This window comes from Dama dama, unplaced genomic scaffold, assembly GCF_033118175.1.
Source record: "Dama dama isolate Ldn47 unplaced genomic scaffold, ASM3311817v1 ptg000270l, whole genome shotgun sequence".
Taxonomy (NCBI): domain Eukaryota; kingdom Metazoa; phylum Chordata; class Mammalia; order Artiodactyla; family Cervidae; genus Dama; species Dama dama.
The window spans coordinates 140,340-146,306 of NW_026871048.1; the positions used below are offsets into that span (position 1 = coordinate 140,340).

General features: G+C 56.3%; 2 pseudogenes; one reads left to right on the forward strand and one right to left on the reverse strand.

The window, feature by feature from the left end:
• The first annotated feature begins 900 nt into the window (after positions 1-900).
• On the forward strand, positions 901-2,396 carry LOC133053779 (EOLA-like protein; annotated as a pseudogene).
• A 1,162-nt stretch (positions 2,397-3,558) lies between these two features.
• LOC133053774 (heat shock transcription factor, X-linked member 3-like) lies at positions 3,559-5,002 on the reverse strand (annotated as a pseudogene).
• Between the last annotated feature and the right edge of the window lie 965 nt (positions 5,003-5,967).

A 5,967-nucleotide genomic window follows, 5' to 3' on the forward strand; every position in this document is an offset into this window, starting at 1 on the left:
GTGGTCAGGCCCCCTGCAGTCATGGGCTATCTTTCTATCTCTCAGCATCTCCCCAGCCATGGAATGAGGTGATAGTAACCTAGCAGATTATTTGAGGTTTGAATTCTGTGACCCCTGTGTGGTGCTGTCCCAGGCCCTGGTGATGACACAGAGTGTGCCCGTCCCAGTAGTCCCTGAACTCCTTTGTTCTTTCTCGAGTTTCTGGGTGAGAGCTGTGGCATCAGCTGGCAGTGGAGGCCAGGGTGTGTGAAGGGTTTGGAGGAAGGTGGCTCCCAAAGGCATGGGGAAGACACCTGGCAGGGCCGTCTGAGGTCCAGGGCAGCCCCAGGGCCAAGGCCAGATTGGTTAGCATGGAACTGCCCTCAGTAGCCCTGGGCTGAGATGGGGGATCTGCAGAGCATGGGCAGGGATGGGGCCGGGAGCCGAGGGGTGGGGTGGTGGCCTGGGTGGGGGAAGTCAAGCCCAGGACAGTGCCTGTCTGTGCTGGGAGAGGACCAGAGCCCAGCCTCTGGGCTGTGAAGCCAGGGACTTGCCCTCCCTCCTCAATGCTCCCAGTGTTTTGGGGCCCTCTGTCTTGGAACTCACCACGTGCCTCTCTCCTGCTATCTCGTCCTCCTTCCTGACCTCCCCACCATCTCCATGTGATGGATGTGTCCTCTGGGTCACCATCCACCTGTCAGCAGACCATGTGGAGACAGATGGAAGGAGTCAGCCCTCTCTGACCACCATCCCCCATTTTGCGTCAGCAGGCTTGAAGGAAGCTCAGGTTCATAGGGCTGAGGTCCAGCCCAGGGCTGTGAGCTTGGAGACTGCTGTATCAAGCTCCAGACCTTTGTGGTTCTGTATATCTGCAGCAACAAGAGGCCCTGGGAGCCCTGGGAGCCCTGGGAGCCCTGGGAGATGAAGTTTAGCTGTCTGTCCTTCTGACAGCATTTTGCAGGTTTCGTCTTAAAGAGTGTCAAGACCCTGGAGATACAATGGTGGCCCATGCTATGTAGACCCAGCACTGTACCCTGGCTGTCCACATGGTGCACCGGGGACTGGGAGTACGTGGCCTGGTGGGAGCTGCTGAAGAAGAGGTTGGGGGTGAGCCCCGCCCAGATCCAGGCCTTGCTGTGGGATGGGGACAAGTTTGGCTGCACAGTGATTGTGGGCAAGTGATGCCCTGCCCTGCACTGCCTGGCTGCGGTGCTGCCCTGGATCTCAGCCAGGTTGTGATCATTTGTTTTCTGTTGAACCAGTTGGTGGGGTGTAGAGGGGACTGAGAGTTCTTCAGAGGGACAGAGAGGGTGCCTGGGCTGGGAGACGGTGGCTGGGTTCCCTGACCACCACTCTGGGCCTCAGTCCTCATTTGTGCTCTGAGGCAGAGGCACATCCAGGTCTGTACGTGGCACTTGCCTCTGTGTGTGTGTGTGTGTGTGTCCCCACGTGTGTGTGTGTGTCCCCATGTGTGTGTGTGTGTCCCCACGTGTGTGTGTGTGTCCCCACGTGTGTGTGTGTCCCCACGTGTGTGTGTGTGTGTCCCCACATGTGTGTGTGTGTCCCCACGTGTGTGTGTGTGTCCCCACGTGTGTGTGTGTGTCCCCATGTGTGTGTGTGTCCCCATGTGTGTGTGTGTCCCCACGTGTGTGTGTCCCCACGTGTGTGTGTGTGTCCCCACGTGTGTGTGTGTGTCCCCACGTGTGTGTGTCCCCACGTGTGTATGTGTGTCCCCACGTGTGTGTGTATGTGTGTCCCCACGTGTGTGTGCCCAGCAGAGACCATGAGAGGCAGCACAGCACCCAGCCTGGGAACCCAGGCAGTTCCACCCCCACTGCCTGCGGCCGGGCCTGAGCAAGTCCCCTGACTCCCCAGCGGGGAGGCCCCACAGCAACCCCTGTCTGCTGGCAAAACGTTTGGGGACCTGATGTTCACAGGGTCCCCACCGGGGCCCTCCTGCTCTGTCCCTGCGGCCTTCAGTGGGCAGACTGAGAGCTCCCCATGGCCTGGTGGGTTCCTGGAGCACCAGGCCTCTCCGTTTCATTTTGCTCCCTCCCTCGCTTGGTCTTGCCCTGAATTCCCTTTGCCAAGGTGAGCCAGTCTGAATTGCTCAGCCAGAGGACCCAATTCACCTCGCGTCCCCTCCATGATACGGTCTTCGTCTCTAGGAGGCACGGCTTTGAATGACCCTGTTCTCTTTCTGTCTCCTGTCTTTGCACACAGGTCTTGTGGACACTGGGGACACTTTTCTATGCCCAGAAAACCTAGGTCCCGACGAGGTGGAAGAGCTGGAGATTCAAGCCCTGCTACCCGACCTGCGACAGAAGTAAATGACTGTGCTCGCCAAATCCCGCTGGCTGTTGCAGGCCTTGCCAGGGAGGGGTGGGAGGGACATCTTCCAGGTGGACATCCCCTAGCACCGGAACCCCTTTGGGCAGGAGTCCTGTCCAGACTGGGCTCTCAAAAGGGAGGTGACTGAGAGATCAGCACATGGTGACACCCTGAGTTCCCACCCCACCCTGGACATGTGCATCTGGTTGTGTTTGAATCAGTCATGCCCTGTGGTGCCCACTTGGTGTGGGGCCCGGGGCAGGGACTCCCCTCATGTGGTGCTGCTCTGGACTCAGTGAGAGTTTCTGGGCCTTTGACCTTTACAGAATGCTAGTGTTGCCACTAACTTTGGCTCTGCTGGATCTGGGTGGTTGAGAGAAACATGTTGTTAGGAAATCGGCTAGTGTTTTCCCCTCTCTGTTCTGGTCCAAACAGTGCCCAGGGAGTAATGGGGGAAGGCTGGGGGCAGGCTGAGCATAAGCAGACAGCGAGGCCTCGGGCTGGTAGAGAGGCCCGCAGGCCCAGAAACAGGCCGCAGTGTGTCCTTGCAGGTGACCCTTGCCCTGCTGTAAACTGTCTTGTGAGCCAAGACAAGGCCTGCATGTTGGACACGCTGCCTGTACGCATCACATCCAAACACAGGCTCGTCAATACAGCTGTGAGGGAAGAGCAAGAAGGGCTGATGTTCACCTTGTGGGAACCTTGTACTTATCTTTGGGTTTGGGGTCATGCGTTTGCAAGGCTCTTGGTGGGTGGGGTGAGTGACCCTATTTTCTGCTGAGCATCTTAGGGAGGGCCATGGATCGAGAGTTGGAGATGCTCAGCTGCTGATCAGAAACTTGTGGTATCATCGGGGGATCCTTGAGGAGCACCTTCCACTTCAGGATGCATGACTCATGGAAAGTGACACCCCCACTGTCAGGAACCAAGGTCCAAGAACAAGCCCATCCTGTGCTGGCCTCTGCACTCAACTCAGCAACCACACTCTTGGCTGAGAGTGTGAAATGTTGCTGCTTCAGAAAAAAGGGACCATGGGGACCAGACCGAAGCCTGTCTGGGGCATGGGCTTGCAGCCTCTCTGGGCTCATCCTGTGCAGTGTGAATCACATGGACAAATATAAAGAACACAGACTCGCAGTTCTCATTTGATACTTTACTCCCACAGAGTTTCACTTTAATTTATTAGAACATAAATCGATTTTTTTATTACAAGAGAGTGATTTTGAGTGTCCCTAGGGATCTGGAAGCTCAGGAATTTTGTTTGTGCTTGAGTTGCTCATGGAGGGCACCCTTGTAATCTGAGGACTCTTCCTGCTACTCCTCCGCCTCAGAGGCCTCATCTGGGGCCATGACTGAAAGGGCTGCCATCATGGTGGAGTAAAAGGTCTTGTACACAGCCATCACCAAATTGTAACTTGGGTACTCCGGGGGGCTGTCAGTCAGTTCCCCTGCTCCCTCCCTTCCAGCAGTAGGCAGGGGTACAGACGTGGCATTGCTGGACATGCCCTCATCACTGGGGCCACCCTGCTCATTGGGGAGATGGTTTCCCCTGGCCCACCTGGCTTGATTGCACACAGATCAAAGGCCAGAGAACAGAAATGAGTGCAGGCTGGGGGTTTCTGGGGTTCCATTCTGGGCGTTCTTGTCCATCTCTTGGGTGAACTCATGATGGAATCGAGGAGAGCATCTGGTCTCCACTTCTCGCTTCTTTCTCTTTGGGGTGGTTGTTGCGCTGGTGGTGGTGGTGACCTTTCCTCCAAATGTTCTGCAGGAGGAGAGACTTGTCTCTCTGAAAGTTGAAGTTGCGATAGATCTGAAAGGAAACGAATCACTTTAGACAGCAAGGGCGAGAAGAGCCTTCCTCACCACCCTCCTCCCTACCACCATCCTGGCCATGCCTAAGTATGGAGACAAGGTCTCTTCATTCCTGGCAGGTTATGAAGCCCTAGCACGCTGCTCCCTAGAGCTCCCCTGGGGCCAGCCTCACTTAAGGTGTTACTGGTGGTCCCTGGCATCAAGTGGCCCTGCAGGGTCTGGAGTCACCCTTGTGGATCCTGTCTAAGGGGGGTGGTGGAACATGACAGACCCTGCTTCCTCCTCTTTCCTTAACTACCCTCTCATGATAACAATGTTCTTCTGGGAAATGAAACCTGTCCAGCACTCAGCTCATCTAGTCTAGTCTCCCCAGGAGGGCTTTCTACCTTACCATCAGCTTCTTCTTCCCTGCAGAGCACCTCGAAGGGCAGATTTTACTGAACCCATACAGGTTCACTTCATGGATGAAGCTCTTGATGCTGTCTGTCTTGAAGATCTGGTCTGCGCCCCTGAGCTGGAGGACCGCCGTCTGGAAGAGATTTGCCTCAATGACCACAGTGTCTCCCTTGTCGCTGCAGTGCACAGAGGTGAAGGCCGCATCCTCCATGATCATCCAGAGCTTCCTGGGGAAGGACAGCCCAAGGATGGTGTTGTTATCTTCCTTGTTGACCATTTCTGGGTTGGGGCCCTGTGGGGTCAGGTATACTTGGGAGCCCGGATCTGGGCTCTCGGGTTGGTCACCCTGCTTCTCCAAAGCCTCCCTTGAATCCACGTTTGGAACCGGGGAGTAATCATGGGGGTCCACTGCTGTGGGCTCCCTGTCAGTTGATGGGGCCAGCAGGGCTGCCCATGCCTCCTGAGAACTCTGACTAGCCATGGAGTCAGTTTAGCTCAGGAGCATTCTCTACCCAAGCGTTGAATGCTCAGGGCAGAAGGGCCTCAGACCAGGGTTGGGGTGCCCCAAAAAAGCTCTCTGGAGAGTCTAGAATCTGGGTCATGGGACAGGCAGCCAATTAAGTGGTCAGCTTCCTTAATTGTTTCATGATGTCACAGGGGTGATGTGGAGAGGCAGCCTTGGCCCAGTGTGGGGGAGGCAGTCTGGGGACAGAGATGGGATCCCCAGCTTGTCTCTTGTCTGAAAGCACAGAAGCGTAGGTTTCAGGTTGCCTACAAAGGCTCCCATCTGCTGCCAGTTGCCTTGTTTCAGGGGGCCAGGCCCTGGATGGGTTGTCAAATGTTCCCCTGTCTCCACTCCCCTCACTAGCAACATGCAGGCTTGTGGCTGGCTTCTGCTGAAGGGCTAGGCCCTGGCAAGTCCTAGGTCTGCTACCACCAAGAGAGATCCCAGGGGTCAGATGGGCCCCTGGTGACTGTCCCTCCCAGAAGATGGGGTCCATAGTGGGCTGATTAGCTCTGCCTGAGTTGATGCCCCCCTCCCATCCTTTTCCCCTTCTGCCTTTGTTGTCTTCTGGCTGGTGCTGCTGGCTGGTTGGTCCCACTCAGTTGGCCCCAAAGTCAGATTCCTGTTGTCCTGCCCCCACCGCCCCCCAGGTCGAGCTCTCCCCACAGGAGGGCTGTGGTTGAGCACAGTGGAGCGACCTCATATTCCACTTGACTGTTCCCAAGCACCTGAGACATAGATTCCCCAGGATGTCATGTGGGAGGGCAAAGCCAGGTGCTCCACTGAGCTTACAGCCTCCCGCATTCTGCCCACCCCCAGGCGTCATCCCACTGCAGATCACACGCTGTTGCCTTTAGTTTCCAAGTTTTCCATAAACACCACTCTGGTGGCCCTAGAGCGTTCACTTTGGGAACACCTGCATGTGCTTTTCCCCTCCCCAG